Source organism: Taudactylus pleione, unplaced genomic scaffold, assembly GCF_031769625.1.
Source record: "Taudactylus pleione unplaced genomic scaffold, aTauple2 ptg000032l, whole genome shotgun sequence".
Taxonomy (NCBI): Eukaryota; Metazoa; Chordata; class Amphibia; order Anura; family Myobatrachidae; genus Taudactylus; species Taudactylus pleione.
Window position 1 is genome coordinate 12,698,579 of NW_028284434.1, and position 21,138 is coordinate 12,719,716.

Sequence of the window (21,138 nt, forward strand, 5' to 3'; positions counted from 1 at the left end):
TTCCCACACCGATGCGGGGTGGGAACCGTGATCTGATGCCCCTATGCTGTGAATCTCACTGGATCCACCGCAAGGATTTAATTTCACCTAGGGGTTTAAATGAATCCATCTGTTTGTCTATATTCAATGCCTGATTTATTATGTTTGTTTTGTCTTTTGATACCATGTGATTGGCGTGTATTGATTTGTTCCTGTGTTTTGTTATACAGTTCCTATGGGTATGGTCCACTTGTTGTCAGCACAGTGCGCGGTTGCGTCTGTGCGTGATGACTTCTTTGAACGTCGCCGGAAAGGTGTGATACAAAAAATAAACCTTCAATTTACATCTGCGCATGCGCTGCATGCAAACACTCGCCATCTATGCCCTTGAACAGAGACCTGTCTGTCTCAGAATCAGGCCCATTATGTGTATGGATGGATGGATGGATTGCTGATGCGAACGGTACTCCAAGGTATAGTTCAAAAGGGTTTGATATATTAATTAGAGCGTTACAATGTTGACAATCATCATATACAGTAAATGATGTTGACAGCAGCTAGTTGACACGGATGTTATGTCGACATTGTTATAATGCAGGTTTTCTTCTCCTGTCCCTAACCCTAACGGCAACTCTAACCCTGCTGGAAATGTCACCTTATGACAAAATCAACATTTACAATGTCTATATTCTGATAATGTCGATATTTTGCAGGCGGCACTGTTATTGAGGTTATCAATGCTGTTGATATTGTAAATGTTGATCACCAACATTGTTTAATTTCTGTCACTCTACCTACATTGGACTACTGGAACGTCCATCTTTTTTAAATATATATTTTAAATAAATATATCGGAGCTACACAGACAGCAGATAAAGAGAGGTCATATATTCAAACACACATATACTACATACACACATATGTACATACTGTACATGTGTGTGTGTGTGTGTGTGTGTATATATATATATATATATATATATATATACACATATATATGTGTGTGTACTGTATATGTATATATATATTTATATATATTTATATATATACATATATATAGATAGATAGATAGATAGATAGATAGATATAGAGAAAGAGAGATAGGTACATAGATATAGACATATCTTCGAGTGAGAGACAGACAGACAGACATACAGTCAGAATAGAACCAGACATTACACTGACCTGTTGATTTATGTGACAGCTGCCTTGTGCCTTTGTGTTCCTCAGCCTGGTATTTCCACCAGCAGCTCAGCCTGTGCGGCTCCCAGATCCCATCGGTTGACAAGGGAGAGATGGGTGGGGCTTCGGATGGTCACGGGTCACCTGGGCTTCGCACTGCCACTGGTGGGCGGGGCTTCTGACTACCGTGGGTGGGCGGGGCTTCAGCTAATGTGGGTGAATAGATGGGCGTGGCTAATGACTATCGGAGGAGAGTGGGTGGGGCTTTGCAATGCTGGTGGAGGGAACAGGAAAAAAAATTCCTGTCAGCACTTTCTAGACTACACTACACTGGTTCATGTGGGCCTATTTTCATTGGGGACCTGGAGCTGTAGCTCCACCAGCCCCATTGTAAATCCGGCCCTGGCTCCAGGCCCATGTGGACCTTAATCTGGCACTGCTTACACTATGTGGTACTGTATATATAACTGACTACCTACTTACACTATGTCAGGCCTGGCCAACCTGTGGCTCTCCAGCTGTTGTAAAACTACAAGTTCCAGCATGCCTTGCCAGATTTTTAGCATTCCCTAATAGCAAAACTGTGGCAGGGCATGCTGGGAATTGTAGTTTTACAACAGCTGGAGAGCCACAGGTTGGCCAAGCCTGCACTATGTGGTACTGTATACATAACTGACTACCTACTTACACTATGTGGTACTGTATATATAACTGACTACCTACCTACTTACACAATGTGATACTGTATATATAACTGACTACCTCTTTAGACTATGTAGTACTGTATATATAACTAACTGCCTCCTTACACTATGTGGTACTGTATATATAACTGACTGCCTCCTTACACTATGCGGTACTGTATATATAACTGACTACCTCCTTAGACTATGTGGTACTGTATATATAACTGACTACCTCTTTAGACTATGTAGTACTGTATATATAACTAACTGCCTCCTTACACTATGTGGTACTGTATATATAACTGACTGCCTCCTTACACTATGCGGTACTGTATATATAACTGACTACCTCCTTAGACTATGTGGTACTGTATATATAACTGACTACCTCCTTAAACTGTGGTACTGTATATATAACTGACTGCCTCCTTACATTATGTGGTACTGTATATATAACTGACTGCCTCCTTACACTGGAGGGCAATGTACTAAGCTCCAAAAAGTGATAAATTGGAGAGTGATAAACTACTAGCCACTCAGCTCCTGTCATGTTACAGGCTATTTGAAAAATGACAGTTAGGAGCTTATTGGTTGATACTCCATCACTCTCCAATTTATCACTTTCCAGAGCTTAGACATATACTGTATAACACATAGTGAGGCAGATGTACTGACTACCTCCTTACACTATGTGGTATATATGACTGACTACCTCATCACACTATGGGGCATATTCATTTGGGAGCGGGGTTTAGTTAGGTAAAAAATCTTGCTCCTAATTTGGAATTACTCCTGATATCAGCGGTATCTCCCCCCAAAAAAGTGGTTGCAGGGTTTTCGGCTCTAAAAAACCCTGCGGCATGTGAAAAAAAAAAAAAAAACTTGCATGTCAGGACTCTTCGGCTCCCGGTGGCCTCTCCTCCTTCTTATCACTGGGGAGGGGGCTGCTGAAAGCCTCCGGGGGTGCTGGGTAGTGCAAGGGCTGCTGGGAGATGTAGTTCTCCTAGCTCTCGGTACAGGGGGGTGTACATTCACACGGGGGGGGGGGGGTAACTCACACACACACTCACTCATACAGACAAGCACTCATACACTGACATACTCACCGCTGCTGCAGGAGACCGGAACCCGACGCTGGAGGAAGAAGACAGCGCTGCAGACGGTGTGTAAGGACTAATTAAGTTAATTAAAAACTTCCAATTGCTTAATTAGTCTTTATGGGGTGTTCCGCCAGGTCCCAGAACAAGTCCCGTTGGTTTTTCTTAAAATTTACAATTGTAGGAGAAATCAGACTTAATCTGGAGGTGCGCTAACAAATACCTCCTGGTGCTCAATATCTAAATAATCCTGCACCTAATTGAAGAGTAAACTTTTGCTATGATCGCATCTAATTGAATATGCCCCTATGTGGTATATAGCATAGCACTGACTACCTCATTACACTGTGACTCTGGTATATATACAATAGAATATAATACTTACCATAGGTGTGGAGGTGGAAGGACTTGCGGTCTGTCCGTCAATGGTGGACACTGGATAGTGAAAGAGCCTTTCGAGTAGGCGTGGTTACAACAATGGGCGGGGTAGACGATGAGCGCGCGTTCCTAGCGGTCGGCGGAGCCAGTCTGTAGAAGCGCCCCCTAGCAACCAGTGTTTGTCTCGCGCTGCACTGTCTCAGCTGATAGATGATCGGTGTCGGTGATCCTGGTGGTGGTGGCGCAGCTGCTGCTACTGCTCGGTCAGTCATTGGTGAACATAGGAGTGGGCGGTGCCGATGCTGCTGAGCGGAGGACTGTACGGGGGTAGGCGCTTATTGTTATCACTCACCCAGGGGTCCTGGAACGGAAGCCGGGTCGGTGTGTTGGCTCGCAGGTAGCCGCTCCTCTCCAGCCTCACCCTTTCCGCTCTCTAGCATGGCCCATCACTGCGCGGATAGCGGTGTGGTTGGAACTGGGCTAATAAGTGGGAGGGACCTTGCCTGGAGTAAAGCAGTGGGGGAGCCCTACCCAGGTTAAAGGAGTGGGGATGCCCTGCCCGGTGTAACGGCGTTGGAGGGGGGGTGTCCTTCCCGGGGTAAAGGAGAGCGATGCGGAGTAACAATGGCTTGGTGCACTGCGGTGCCTGTGGCTGGAGCTGTGTGTAGTGTCATAATCAGAACTTAGTGTACTATGACGTCACAACAGGAATAGTTATCACGTGACACACCTATGTACTACGATAAATACTTGTCATATAGTTGATACTGTACATGTAACGCATGCAGTTAATTAATAGGCTGCTCATTTTATTGCGTATAGTATTAAGTGAGACTTATCTTACCTAAAAACATTCATATACAGGATGAAGGAGTGCAACTATAAGGAGCACTAATGTCTATATAAATTACTTTCCTCAACCCGGGAATTATTGAGGTTATATAAGGACACCAATGTGCATGGACTGGATAATATTTTTTTAACCAAATCACAGGTTATATCTCAAGGAAATTGATGACAAAGAGTACTGACTGCACTACCTACAGGAGCATGCAAACTATATATGAACCCTCTATTCCTGTCCTCCCTTATTCTTTAGTATATTACATTGGCTGTATGATAGTGTATATTTTGTGTTATGTCAAATATACAACTATATGATTTAAAAACAATAATATTGTTAATATAACAATAATATTAACAATATATTAATATGAAACAACAAAATAATTGCAACCACACGCCATTATCTGGTTTGGATCAATACATTTATTAAAATAACTGAAACTTTAATAAAAGCACATCTGATTTATTTTTTTGTAGTCCACACTTTGGACCTGCTTCAGACCTGCTCACTAAGCTGCGGCCGCTTGCACTGACCGATAGCAGCCTGTCTGCGCATGCGTATAATTCGCAGTGCGCATGCGCAAACCAGTCTCAGTGATGGGGAATCGTGCCCTCGTAGTACACAGACTGCCCTCTACTTTGAGTGACAGAATGTGCCGTTTGTGGGTGGTAACGGGAAGGTGCTTGGGAACGGGGGAGTGGATTTGTGAACGCAGGCATGTCTGGCTGTCAGAACGTAGTTTAATGGGTGTGCATAATTAGCAGAGTAGCGTCATTGAACACGTCACTTGGTTGTTTTTTAGCCTGAACTGCTCGCAGTGCTTGCGGGAGGGTAGAGTCAACCAGAAGCGCTGCGATCGCTTCCGATGGTCTTCGATGTACCAATGTTTTAAGACACCTCCTGGAGATGACGTGCACTAGTGGGCGTCTAAATACACGCTAATGGGCGTCTACTTTGACAATTGATCGCTCGCCAAAAAATAGTGAGCGTGCACATGCCTTGCCGAGCAAGCGGCTGCCTTGACGACACTTTGCAAAATGTAAATACGCTGGGAGCGAGCGCCCGCAATTAGCGAGCATATCTGGATGAGCTCCTTTATCTTTAAGCACAAACTCTCCATTTATTTTAAACAAGATTTTGCTGAACCATCTGAAAACATTTTATGTTGCACATAATAAATGTGATATGTATGCTGTCTTTTCCTGAATTATGCGCACATTGTGACTTTGCTTACTTGCTTGTTCTCTATAATGTCACCCTGGACTAGGGGGTTGATTAATATAATACTGATGTGGTTGGATACCAAGTTAGGCAGGGTGCACACTAGTCAATTTAGCTCTCGTTGCATCAACGCGCAATATAACGGTAGTGTATCGGCAGGTGTGTATACCTGATATGCCTGTGAAGTATGTAGTTCACAGATATATGAGGTCTGCCCGGCAGCATAGCCGATGCTGATATATCTTGCAGATATATTGGTACGTCTGGCTGTGTGCACAGGCGACCTGCTGACTACCCGTGCACTGGCTGCAGGAGACCGCCGACTCTGACATCTCAACAGGATGGGAAATTTAAATGCCCGCCCCGTTATGATGTCAGCCCAGACACTTCAGAGTTGCCGATTGGTAAGTGTTTATAGCTTACCAATCATCTGCTCTGACGGGAGATCGGTGTGCCGATTGATCCATTCCGTCCTCACTGTATGTACCCAGCTTAAGACATGACTTAACTTTATCTTAGTAACACTTTGTGTTTATTTGCTGAAGGTAGAGATTTGATATAATGAACAACGAGGCTTCAGTATAGGTTATTGATATTATATAGTGAGGTTTTCATCTGCTATAGCGAATGATGACATGCCTGGCAGTAATAGAAGTGTGCTGGGGTAACAGGCCATAAGAGATGTGTTCTGATTTTATTGGGGACTAGCACTGGCAGAGAGGTTTATGGCAGCTGTGCCTTCTGTTTTGGGGTACCAGGTTGGTATTGTCTAAGTTCAAGTTCCTTGTTGCATAACACGGGGGCACAGATCCGTCACTGCGCATAGGTCATATAGGCAAATGCCTAAGGCGCCATTGCTCCAAGGAGGTGCATAGCATGTATAATGGCCAGTAACCATGTTGTTAGAGTGACACCAGCTAAAATCTTGCCTAGGACACAAAATTGGACAGGGCCAACTCTTCGTGTTCTGAATTTGGTGCAGAAGTTGCAACTGTGTGTCGGCCAGTTGTACTTTCATTTATGTTATGTAACTATTCACCTTTGCTTCATACCTGTACAAAGATATTCTGATATAAACAACATACAAGATAATATTGCAACCTCAAAAATGTATCACAATGAATATCTATCTGCTAGAATATTAACAAAATACAAGATTTACGTATAAAAGATGTATTTATTGTATCCATCCACAAGGTTTACGTTGACAAATATCAACTTTGTCTTACTTTTATTTTTTTTTAATCAAGAAAATTCTATTTTGCTAATCTACCTGTATCTCGAGTACCCATATAATGCTTTTGAAGTGACTGTCACAGTAAACAATTGCACCAACAGATGCTATCTTGGGATGTTGTGATATTTATATACCAACCCTTACATCCTGCTTATGCCAGCAGCTCAGCAAGTCATACACTGTAATTTCTACTTGTACAGTGCATGCTGGTTACGTGTTCCGTTCCAGCACTTGGCACTAGTATTATGTCCCAAGAACCTTCTAGTATACACAACTCAAACATTCCCCCAGTTAACGGAGAGAACTCTGAAGGTCATGCCATTTGTGACCAGCTACTCAACACTTGTGCCTATCAAAGCGAGGGGCCAGGAACCGTTTGTATGTGGCGACGTGTGTGGCTATTTTTTTTTTTTCAAAGAATCTTGTTTCAGGATCATCACTGATGAAAAATAACAACAAAAGACCCACTAGCTCTGTGTCTGTGCGTACTGCGTATTACGGTTGAAGTTTATCTTTCTGCATTTCTTGATGTGACTAAAATGATGACATTATCATAAATTCAATATTGTTGATAGGGAGAATGGGGATTTAGTTAGTTTTTGGTAAATTGTTCATTGAGCTTGTGATGGATGCTTCTTCATTCCTCTAACATTATATATATTAGAATAATAGGTGTATCCACATATTTGGCTTATGCCCTATATACTCATTTACCTACTGCAAAGTTATCTTACATAATAATTGACATGGGGTCTGGAAATTTTTTTTATGAAAACTGGAGGGTTAAGATCACTTTTAAAAGGTTAATAAACACTGATCTAGTTTCCTGGGGGGACATCACAGAATTTATAAAATACTATGGAGTCCTAAATAACAGTTACTTGGATTATATTTAATACATTGGAACTTTCCCTGGTTTAATATTGTACCGATGGGGTAATATTTATTCTTTTGCACTGTATGTGGTGAATGACTTGTACTGGTGTGACTGTATTCCTCCTTTTCTAGATGTTAGATATATGTTAATACGAGTAATGTGTTTACTTTTTTTAAACATTATATTTTTACCTTCATCAACAATTACTACTCGATTCATAGTAATGTCCCCCCACCTGCTTCCCTCATGTGTTTCCCTTCTCCCTCTCATTTTATTTTATTTTGTTTAATTTTATTATAGTTTGTCTTGTTTCATTTCAGTTTAAATCATATCATTTACATTGAACAAAGGCCCTCATTCAGAGCCGCTCGCTATATGCGGTCATTCGTTTTCTAAAAAGGGGTGGCTATTCGAATGAACCGCTCGCACTTTGCGGTCTGTTCACGCCTCTAAGTCTGAACGAGCGAGCAAAACATGCGAACGTAAATTTGAAAAATACACTCCCTGGTCGCTCGCACCATACGTCATGTCCGCTATTTATTAGATTAATCGAGTACATCGACCAGCGTATGAACTGCTCGCTATTCTTGTGGTTGGTTTTTTCAACCACTATTTTGCGAGCAGTTCTGACTATAAAACAACCAAGTGACGTTGTCAATGACGCTGCTGGATTAATTATGCACTCCCTTAAAATGCCCGTTTTGACCTTTAAGCACACCTGCGATCGGATTTCCTCTCCCCGTTTTCAAGCACTTTCCCCTGTTATCACCCACATACACCTCATTCTGTCACTCAAATTATCAGGCATTCGCTATTTTGCAAGCACATGAATTTCGACCGCACTGACTGGTTCGCGCATGCGTATAACGATCCGTACGCATGCGCAGTTGGGCAAACATCGCTCGGAGCGAACGAGCTGCCGCTTACGAGTGGCTCTGAATCAGGCCCAAAATTCAGTTTGTCCCATTCCATTTCACTCTAACTTTATGTCATTCAATGTAATACAATCTCCTTAACCGGCATTGTATGATCCAGTTTATGTTCATTCAAATTTACTTTTGTAATCTATTTAAATCATTGCATGGTTAGTTTATTGGTTGCTTGATTATATTGTAAGACTCTGAGTTTATTTGCATATAAATTCACTGCTTAAATTTTGTTGATTTTAAATGACTCAGATAATAACATAATATCGTGCTCTGAACGTAGATCAGCTAAAGACAATTGTTTTTGTCAAATTTTCTTCATGAAAAATGTTCTGTAATGCACCTTGTACTATATTATTTTCTCTTAATTTGTATTTCCCTATTTTGAAAATCTTAATAAAAAGATAAAAAAAACATATTTTATCACATTTTTCACACATAAGGAAAAAAGGCTACAGAAAAGAGAAGGGGACAATGGGAGCATAATATAGGGCACGCCAAGGCCAAAGGAAGGGGTATACAACATACAGAATAAACCTATACCCTATCTCAAGTACTCATATAATGCATTTGAAGTGACTGTCACAAACAATTGCACCAATAAATGCTATCTTGGGATGTTGTGATATTTATATACCAACCCTTACATCCTGCTTATGCCAGCAGCTCAGCAAGTCATACACTGTAATTTCTATACAACATACAGAATACACCTATACCGGGATAGGCATGAATACATAATAATGATATAAATGATGCAGGAAACCACAGTACCGTATATACTTGAGTATAAGCTGAGTTTTTCAGCACATTTTTTGTGCAGAAAAAGTACCCCCTCGGCTTATACTTGAGTGAAGTGTAGCGCTGACCGGATGGAGTCAGTGCTACACTTCACGCAGCCACCGGAGCTGGCAGCTGCGTGTTTGTTGTAATCAGCAGCCGCTGAGAGTCTGTCAGACTCTCAACGGCTGCTGCTCCCTCTGCAGGAGCCATCTTCCGGCTCCCGCAGTGGGTAACGGGAGAGATGTCTTGAGTAATGACGTCTCTCCAATGCAAAGCGGCCGGAGGAGCTGTTAGCGGCGGGACCAGGAGCGGGTGTTTCAGGTAAGTGATTTTTTTTTATATTCTTATTACATCTCTCTCTACTGGGGGGGACTACTGGGGGAACTACCAGGGGGCAATTACTACAGGGGGCACTAAAAGGGACTACCAGTGGGGTACTGCCAGGGGGGGATTATTACTGGGGGCACTACCAGGGGGGATTACTATTGGGGGCACTGAAAGGGGGGATTACCACTGGGGGCACTACCAGGGGGGATTACTACTGGGGCACTGAAAGGGGGCATTACCACTGGGGGCACTACCAGGGGGGGATTACTACTGGGGGCACTGAAAGGGGGCATTACCACTGGGGGCACTACCAGGGGGGATTACTACTGGGGGCACTGAAAGGGGGGATTACCACTGGGGGCACTACCAGGGGGGATTACTACTGGGGGCACCACCAGGGGGAATTACTACTGGGGGCACTACCAGCTGCTGCATTTCCCACCCTAGGCTTATACTCGAGTCAATAAGTTTTCCCAGTTTTTTGTGGTAAAAGTAGGTACCTCGGCTTATGTTCGGGTCGACTTATACTCGAGTATATACCGTAAGTGCTTTATGAAATCTACAGATGTGTAGATATACGAACTCTACCTGGAAAGGAAGCACACAGCAAAGAGGGCAGTAGCTAAGTTCCACTTCTCAGTTACGAGGACGAGCAGAATCCAGGATGCTAGGATCGATGTCCTACAATGTGAGGAGGGGATTCCCTGTGTTTCTCGGTGTTCACCTCTACTGAATCATTTCATAAGAGGAGATGAGGCTGAGAATGAATATTTACAAGCTGCTGTCTCAAATTCAAAATTTTTCCGTATCTTACCCTTTGTGATGTGCAATGGCATCTTGTGTGGCTATCAAAATATGACCTAAAAGGTACCAGTCATTTGATGTCATCTCCCCCGTATATAGTAATAAAACAAAGTGACTAACGGGAAGCAGGTAAAGTCACAACTATTACAGGTTGAGTATCCCATATCCAAATATTCCGAAATATGGAATATTTTTAGCATGACTGAGATGGTGAAAACTTAGATTTTTGATGGTTCAATGCACACAAACTTTGTTTAAGGCACAAAATTATTAAAAATAAAGTATAAATTGACCTATAGGCTGTGTGTATATGGTGTATATGACACAAATACATTTCATGCATGTACACAAACTTTGAGGCACAAAATTATTGAAAATATTGTATAACATTACCTTCAGGCTGTGTGTATAAGGTATATATAAATCATAAATGCATTCTGTGTTTAGATTTGGGCACTATACCTAAGACATTTTAATATGGTATGCAATTATTCCAAAATACGGAATATTCCGATATCCAAAATACCCCTGGTCCCAAGCATTTTGGATATGGGAGACTCAACCTGTACTTTCTTAAGATAAAAACTGCCAGCCAAATAGCCTGGAGTAGTGGACAGTTCTAAAAATATAGAAAATTACCCCACCTGTCCACAATAAGAAAATATTGATTGAGAGGGACATATTTTATGCTTTCTATCTGGGGTAAGATACACTCTGGATTCATTTATAAAATATTTCTCAAAAATGTATACACAGGGACACTTTGAAGCAGTGCAAAATATTATTGCCCAAACCGCCTTCGACAATGGCTGAGATAAGTCACTCTCCCAGATAAGTCCTCTTAGTGTGACAGGCAAGCTTGCCTCTTTTAGCATCCAAAACTTGGAAGTGATACCACCAAGTTGTACCCCTTTTGTGTCAAGAAACAGTAATTGGCACAAACTCACATGCAGGAAAAACCATCATACAAAGAGGGACAGGCAAGACACCCTGCAGCCAGTGTTTGAATTGCAAATATTTATATAAATCCAGAGCCAGAATATTGTAAACAGACTGTAAATATGAGAATGTAGGCAACCCATTTTCAGACATAGCATCCACCAATGTGGATAGACCGCAGCTGGCCCAAGAATCTAACTGTAAATCTAGCATCAAATTAGCTATGCCAGGCAAGGAGATGGTAACAAGATATTGTCTGAGGCGGACACCAGCCAATGCCAAGCCAGTATAGCAGGCAAAACTGCCTTAGATAGTCCCAAACCTCAAGGATTAATAGATCCAGGGAGCCATGAAAGTTTAAAGGTTTGTGTAAAGTCTCTAAGAACACCCAAGATTTAGAAGTCTCATCAAACCAATCTCTGGCTTGACTCAACAAACATACAGATTGATATTTTTCCCAATTGGGAAATGCTAATCCTCCCTCCAGGTTGGGCAGGGATAACTTTCCTGTAGCTAATTTGGATCTATGGCCACTCCATACATAGTTTGTGAACAAAGAATATCATTTATTGAATTTAAGAATTTGTCTAGAGATAGTGTAGAATAAATATTATTACAGTTTTGGCTGCAGGACCACCTTGGTCGCAGCTAGCTTACCCAACCATGATACCTCCTGAAACATCCAATCTTTAGTGCTCTTATCAAAAACCTTAAGAAGCGGGTTATAATTACAGGCCATGAGATCCTGCTTACAAGATATATAAACCACCAGATAACTAAGAGATTGGGTTTGCGGCATATGTATAAGTGGAACGCAGATTAACCAATATAGGCCCATATTCAATTTGGGAGCAAAAAGTCTGTGTTGGACTTTTCGCTCCACATCTGAGCTTTTCCTGGGATAAAGTATCGGGCGTGTGCCCGATTTATCCCCGTATTCAATTCAAAATCAGTGAAAACGGGACCCGGCGAATTGGAATGTACGAAAAAAAACGAGAATTTTCAGGGAAAAATTGTAGGACCCCCTTAAAGATGTCCAGACAAGGGGGATCACTATTGGTACCCCCATTTTTGCCTGCAAAAGAAAGTCGATTTTTAAATAGCCGCGGCAGGTGTTTTTTCCCGATAAGAAATGATGCAGAAGAGCACTTAGGTTACTTTTTTCATTTTTTTAAGTGGTCCCATGCAATTTGGGGTACATGAAAATGGGTACTAGCATATATGTTTAAGTCCCTAAAGTCATTTTTTAAAAATTCTGCAAAAATGCATCTGCCGCTAATAATCTATTTTAGAATACACCTGCCGCATACTTGCAGAATAGCCCTGAACCTATTTCCCTATTTTTAAACACTGTTGTACCTTTTTTTTTATTTCACCCCGAATTTTATATTTCTTTTTTTGGGTTGTCCCTATTTATTTTTAAAACTTTTTTTGACACAGTTTATTTTTAAATGTAATTCCCAGGGGTGCAGGCTAATTTTTTTAAGCCTGCACCCCTAAACCCCAATTCTGTACTTCTTTTCGCCATGTATAACATGGTGAAAAGTTATCCCCGTTTTTTTTTCAAAAACTTTTCGAACCTGCGATAAGTCTTTGAAATTGAATACAGGGATAATTGAAATAGGCGAAAATGACGTCATCGGCAATAAATGATCGCCGATTCCAACTTTTTGCAGCCTATTTGAATACCCCCCATAGAGTGTGATATATATAAGGGAAGGGCCTCAGTTTTATTAGTATTTCTTTTGTAAAAGGAGACTTGCGAAAAATCTTTAAACACTGAATGTAAAGATGGGAGGGATAACTCTGGGTTTGAAAGGCAGAGCAAGATATTTCTGCGAACATACATCTTGTGTGAGGCACTGCCTCTCTGGGGGACTTGGATGGAATCCATGTTCCTAATTTTTGCAGCTAGAGGCTCCATTACAAGCATAAAAATCAGAGGAAAGTGGACGACCCTGGCAAGTACCATTGAATAAAGTAAAACCAGCAGAAAGAAAACTATTTACAAATATTCTCGCCAAAGGGAAGTATAAGGCTAGAATTGAGACAAAAATCCAACCTCCAAACCCAAAATGGAGTAGGACAGCTTTAAGGTAACCCCAATGGAGACTGTCAAAAGTAGAGGCTCCCTGCATGTCTCGCAATACTCTATGATATTAAGGACATGGCAGAAGTTATCCGGAGCCTGTCTGCCCATAATGAAAACCTCCTGGTCCGCATGTATCAATGAGGGAAGTAAAGGACATAGGACCTGATTCAGCAAGGAACACAACTGCTAATGAAATTGCTAATACGTACGCATTTCCACTGCAAAAAATTATGCTACTGCATTGTGATCGCTATGCCCTCATAGCACTAGTACCATCGGACCCTCGCGCACACTTGCACAAGCCCTGACCTTACTCAGAAATTGCTAATTTCAGTGCACGCTATCAGGCCTCAGGCTGCGTAGAGCATCGTAGTGGATAATTTATGTACACCCCTGCAATGGCATTCAAACGCCCTGGCATTCCTGCGTTTTGCCGACCACCCCCGTCACCACCCACAAACGGCACTTCCTGTCAACCACTCTGCGATGGGTCTGCGTAGTCACTGCGATTGTAGTCCCAATCACAGTGGCCTGTTCACGCACATGCACTGCAATGCATACAAATGCGCAGAATGCAACAATCGCCAGATTGCGTGCGTATTAGCAACTGCGATCCAAGCTGAATCAGGCCTATAATCTTATAGCAACCAATTTAGCTTACAGTTTAACATCCGTGTTCAACAAGACTATGGGATGGTAATTTTGAACAGAGGTTGGAGCCTTCTCAGGTTTGGGGAGAGAGCGAGAATCTGTACTTCTAACATCTCTTGGGGGAACGTCCCTTACAAGCCTCTTTGAACGCAGACACCAACACCAAATCTCCCGTAAAGGTCTTCTAAAAATTAAAAATATAAATAAATAGCTCATTCAACCTCTTCCACCGACCAAGGGGAATCCAGGGAGAGATAGAATTTGGGACCATGAGAAGGAAGATTTATCCCTTTCAAGAACTCTTCAATACCCTCACAGGGGGCTTGGGGGTATTAGAATCGATCTCAAGGTTGTACAAACGAGAATAGTAGTCAGTGAACATATTTTCAATCACTAGAGGATCAGAAACCTTAACCCCTTTGGAATTAAATTTGTTCTGCACTCTTTCTCTTGTTTGCTTTCCCCTTATCCTGCATACCAATAGTTTATTGGCTCGGTTACCAGAAACAAAGAATTTTTAGATGAGGCGAGAAAGATGGACTTCCTAAAGAGTAAAAATTAACTTTCTCCTTCGCTTGGAGTAATTTTTTAAATTGTCCCCTATTATTAGGGTTTGCTTTATGCCCCTCCTCCAGCTTAGCAACTACAGATTCTAATTCTAGCCTATGTTGAATATGAGCCTAGACACTGCCTGAATTGCAGCACCTCCAACCACTGCCTTCAAGGAACACCAGAAATTATAGACAGGCATCATCAGGTTTATTGGTGTCTAGAAAAAAGAACATTGATTGCTGGAGAGCCTGTTTAGATTCTACTTGTGATAGCAATAGTCATTTAGTCACCATGGGGGACATACCTAACACTAGCATCAGGTGCAATGGAACAATTTTATTTTGGGGGCAACAAAAAATCATTTTGATGCCTCTGCCGCTCACCACCTCCATCCCTCCAACTTACCTGGCTGTTGCTGGGCACGCAGGGAAAGAAGCGACACCACAGATGGTCAGGGGCTGTGCTTTATAGCAATAGGCTGCACAGTAATGTGCGGTCTTTTAAGATCACACATTACACCTCCATCATGCAGTGCAGGGGCTGTGTAGCCTATTGCTTTAATGCACAGCCCGTGACCATCCACTGAGCCTTTCAAATGTTTTTGGGGGTGAGCTACACCCCCCCACCTTCCATTCCGACACCTATGACTAATATCTCAGACAAGAAACAAAGGGGAATGATCTGACCATCACATTGGTAAAATATAAAATTTATTAATAGAGTGCAAAGTCCACTTATCACAGGGCTAAGTCAATCCTAGAGTATGAGTTATGCACATGTGAAAAGAATAAATAGTTCCTAGGTGCCGGTGTTTAGCTCCACACATCGTAGCTCGTACTCTGCTATGAGTTGTCGGAAACCTGTAGAAACTCATGGAGTTGACAAGTGCAAGGAGAAATAGTTTGAGACCTTTCCAGTACTGGATCTAGAACCATATATAAATTATCAAGTAATAACACAGCTGACAGGTGTTAGGTGCATAAATTGACACCAATGTGATCTCTATCCAATCTAAACAGCCATTTAGAATTAAATACCTGCCATTTAAATCTGTGTTTGCTTGCCAGTACAAAGGGGCAATGTTTAGATATCAGAATGGCCACACCTGCTTTTTTATGTATACTGTTTGCTGTATAGCAGAAAGGGAAGCTTGGATTGGTGAACATTGGTGGAGCAGATTGTTGGAAGTGAGTTTCCTGAACTGCAAATGCATGTACTTTCAGTCTGTCAAAATGGTTCAGAGCGGGTTTCCGTTTGTGCGGAGAGTTAGCCCTTGTATTAATTGATACAATACTCACCATTATAAAACATACATGAGAAGATTGAAGAGCCAACAAAAGTGAAAAGGGAAGAAGGAAAAAATAACAAAAACAACTCAATTTGGCTTCACTTGAAGCCAAGAGTGGCCACCAAACCATGACAGGCCTGTCTCCTATCACATAAAAGCTTAACTTCCCATAAAAATGTATAACATCAACTAACCAAAGCAACTCAAAATTAACATATGGCGACAGGTAGAAAGTCGAGCTGAAAATATGGGGTATGCAGTATCAAAGCTAACTAACTAGGACAGGTTAAATTCATTGCTCTAGGCTCTAGCTGGCCCGTATAGGAGGATAGCTAACTACAAAGTATCCAGTCGGGACTCCAATTTGTACAGAAATAAAGTATGCAATGCTCAGCATTTGAAATCTGTACTGGATAACATAGTGAACAAAACGATACACTAAGGGAACTATAAGGAATGACCAAATGTAACAATGTCAAATACCTGTAAGGAAAAATTGCATAGCAGCCTTGTCAAATGAGATACAGCTGAAAAGATAAATGCAAGTATCTGCAACAAGGAACCTGACTTCATCCCATTGGTCTCAATATGGCCAGTACTGCTGAACCATAGGGCTAGAACTGGATTGCGGAGAAGTCCCAACCAGATTCCATGTGGCCAGTACTTTTGTGCTTTCCTACAAAGAAGAGATCATGACTGTGGAGCCATTGTGAGAGACAAGCAACTTGGTTGGGAATCCCCAATGGTAGAGGATGTTAGCTTTCCGTAAAGCAATGGTGATGGGCTGGAGGGTTCAACACCTAGCTAGGGTGGCTAGCGAGAGGACTCTGAATACTTTGAATACTTGAAGTTGGCTCAAGATCACTGCTGACTCTTCTGATGGCCTAGTTACCTTATGAATTGCCTCCTTAATATGAAACTAATGCATCCTCACAATTTAATATTGTTGTGGAGTAATCTGTATTCCAAATCGTGAATTTTTTCTTTAAGAGCCACTACCTCTGTCTGCAGTGTTTAATGTAGAATGATCAGGTCATTATGGGAGCCACAACTTTCTTCCAATTTAGTTTCCAGGTGATCTGTCTGACCTCCCAAATCATCTATAGATTGCTGACAAGACTGGAGGGTTGCTCTAAATTCAGCCACTACTTCCTCTTTAAAAAGGGACAAAAGGTGTTTCATGGAGTCCAACATGAGGGCCTTACTGTCACTAATCTGTCACAGCGGAGAGCCAGAAGCAGAAGACGTGAAGATGTCAACGGAGTTAGTAGATTGACACTTCCTCTGTGAAGTAGAATCTCCCGTGCTTTTATACTTGGATGCCTGGGGGGAAGGTTTGAAAACAGCCACCTGTGAGACTGTACAGGACAACTTTGCTCTGTAGGGGCCATAGTAGATAGGCAATAACAATGAAAACTTCAGAAACCAGACTAAGAGGTGTGGCAATAATACAAGTAGTGTTATTGAGTACAGGCCATTAGATAGAAGACATTCTGGCAGGTAACCCCAACACCTGTACAACTACATAACAGCTGGAAGGGTTGTACCATATAGGGACAGTCCATAAGACTCCTTGTGTGCAATATAGCCAGCTGTGTGACCAGCCCTCAGCAGTGCCAAAGAAAGCAGTTAATCAGGGCAGCAACCCATAGAAGGAATAGACAATGAGGAGATCTTCACATTCACCCGGCAGCCTTGTAAGAGACAGCCTTCTCAGGGGACACAAATAGTGCGGGCACTTAGAAGGGATGCAGGTGCTGCAGAGAACCCTGTGTCTGCAGGTAATGGAGTTCACAAGTTAGTTGCCGTCCTAAGCTGGAGCGCTGAACCCATCAGCAAGCCGCTGAGAGCTGCCAGAGGACTTCTGCAGCCGGTAACGAGACTTGACACCACCTCCCTGCACTGCTCCTCCTGTGAAGGTCATACATTTAACATTGAAATACAGGAAGACAGCTTAGGCACATCTGCATCTGTTGACATCCAGGCCACTCCACAATGTGCTCAATTTTGAAAAACCCAGCAAATTAGTTTAGTTGCACTCAAGCCGTCAGTAAATGGTTCCACATAGCGTAAATAGCGTATACGAAACCAAATGCAAATATTTGCCTGTTTTCGGCGCTGTACGAATCTATGTGACCACTGCCCCTCTCCATACATGTGGTGTGCACTTGCACCAGCGCTATCCTTGGTGCAGGAGATCCTTCTGAAAATAGACTTATCTTTGTGCCCTCACAGCTCCTTATAGGTCACAATTCTGTCAGCAGTCCCACGTTACACTTGTGCAAACACCCATTTACCATAGCAGTTATGCCCTTTCAGTCAGTGGAGATGTGAATTATTGGGTACGACTCTGAATTTCCCATAGATATCTGCATTTGGCTCCACAGCATGCACAGTACACAGAAAAATGGGCAGATCCATTCACATAATGTTCATCTCTCAAGCAGCTCCTTTGTTGTTATAATTAATAGTGCTCCCGGCAGGATTTGGGACAGGCAGGGTGCAGGAGTGCGGGGACCAGACGGTGAAGGGAACATGGCCCCACTGACATCACTGTTGGGGGCGATGTGGCCCCACCGATGTCACTAAATAAGGTGTGCCCAGCCAGCAGTGTCACTAATGGGGGGTGCCCAGCACCTACGGAGCTCACCCTTAATATGAATAGATGCCGGCATCTATTCATGCGGCAGAAGAACAGAAGTGGCCAGGCTGTTTTAGCAGGGTGCCGCTAAAAAGGGCAGGGCTTATTTTGCCCTTTAAAAATTGGGGCAGGGCGCAGCACCCTGCTAAAACAGCCTAGCGTTAACACTAATTAAACTAGCAACCCCTGAAGAAGTCTATTTGGACGAAATGCATTGGGACCCCTGTTCCAGCTCCTCTCCACGCTACTGATTATTCAGATAAGCATTTGTTTATCTTACTTCTATGTTTTTTAAACCCTTTGTGTACCTTGTATTCCTCATGAACTAAGTATTATTAAAAAAAACACTTGTTGAAGCTCCTTTGAGTAAGGGTCATTTTCTGCTTATTTTAAGCTGACCTACTCCACCTGCACATGCTAATGCTGGGGCCATTGTAGGAGTTTGAAGAGGCGACTTAGTACTTTATGCAGAGATTCAAGTAACATTCTGGTATGCATTCTTAACTGTTTATCACACTATTCTATTTGGACATAAAATTACTACACTGTGGGCCAAATGTAATAGGGTGTCAGTTTTAGTAACAGTACAAACTCGCAATTTCTCGCACTTTTAAAAAGTGCGAGTTTGTACTGAAACTCGCAAATTCAATAGCCTGCGAACTTTTCAGCTCGAGGCTACTGCATTTGCGAGTGCAGGCGAGTTTAGGACTATGTAAACTGACACCTTTTAATGCGAGTAGCATTAAAAGGTGTGAGTTTTAGAGAAGCCATCACAGATCAGTGAGATCCGTGATGGCTTCTGTGTGTGTTAAAAAAAAAAACGTGCACCCCCCTCCCCAAAAGCATAACCAGCCCCGGGCTTTATAAAGCCTGTTCTGGTTCTAAAAATACAGGGGCCAAAATGCGTGGGGGGCCCCTCTATATTAAGAACCAGCACAGGGCTTTGTTGAGCTGGTCCTGGTTCTGGAAAATCAGGGGACAAAATGAGTAGGGGTCCCCTGAAAATTCCAGAACCAGCACCGAACTCTGTCTAGCGGGGGCATAATGCCACAGCCAGGGAAAACCTTTCACCGGTTTCCCCGGCCAAAGCATTAGCCCTGACCGCTAGTCAGTCCAGGCCGGGGATCCCTGGGGAGTTGAGGACCCCTCCAATAAAGGGGTCCCTCTCTCCAGGGCACCCCAGGCCTACACTGATAGCCCGGGGCAATCCCCGGCACCCTAGGGCGGTGGGTGCCGGGTTGATAGTGTAAAGTGTAAAACTAAATTTTCCATATTGTCTTTATTTGTAGAACCACAAGTACCAGCAAGCCTCCCCTGCATGCTGGTATTTGGAGAACCACAAATATCAGCATGCGGGGCATTACGGGCCCGCTGGCACTTGTAGTTCCACAACTAAAGAAATACGTAAATAAACAAACTGACAGTGAAAGTATAATTTTAATAAAAAATACATGCACACTCACACTCACACATACTCACCTAGTATCCAAAGTAATCCATAGGGGTGGACCTGAAAAAAAAATCCATTCTCACCTCTACTATGCGTCAATCACGTCCTCTTCTGCAAGTAGGCAATCCAGGGGTTAAAATAAAAAAACGCCAAAAAACCGAACCATACGGACCGAGCAAAGGTATGTGTGTACACATACCTTTGCTCCGCGTAAATGACCGGGGCACACGTGTGCCCCGTCAGTGAAGGGGCCGCCAGCCAATCAGGGAGCATCTCCGTCGGAGCAGCTCCCTGATTAGCTGAATGCGGCCAGCCTGTGTGTCCCATAGCCGTCTATGGTGAGAAATCCCCATAGACGTCTATTGTGGGAACCGCTACATCGTAGCCGCAAGATTAATTGATGTTAATCTTGTGGTTACATCAATGATACAATGTCGCGATGTGTGGTTCTACAAATAAAGATAATATGGAAAATTAAATTTTACACTTTACACTATCAACCCGGCACCCATCGCCCTAGGGTGCCGGGGAAAGCCCCGGGCTATCTGTCTAGGCCTGGGGTGCCCTGGAGAGGAGTACCCCTTTATTGGGGGGTACCCAACTCCCCAGGTATCCCCGGCCTGGACTGACTAGCAGTCAGGGATAATGCTTTGGCCGGAGAAACCGGTGAAAGGTTTTCCCTGGCTGTGGCATTATCCCCCTGCTAGAAAGAGTTCAGTGCTGGTTCTGGAATTTTCAAGGGACCCCTACTTGTTTTGTCCCCAGATTTTCCAGAACCAGGACCAGCTCAACAAAGCCCTGTGCTGGTTCTTAATATACAGGGGCCCCCTACGCATTTTGGCCCCTGTATTTTTAGAACCAGAACAGGCTTTATAAAGCCCGGGGCTGGTTATGCTTTTGGGGAGGGGGTGCACATAATTTTTTTTTTATTTTATAACATTTAACATAAGTACACACAGAAGCATGTACATATCTCATGGTTATGTGCATGTTTCTGTGTTAATCTGACCTGCTCAGGATGAACTCGCTAGCCTGAAACAGGTCTATTATTTGGGGACTTTTGGTAATCTTTTTTTTGCAAGTCTGAAACAGACACTCTATTACATTGGGCGAGTTGATTGTTTTCAATGTGAAAACATCTGGATGCGAGTTTGAGAATGGAGAGTTTTAGTAACTCTGAA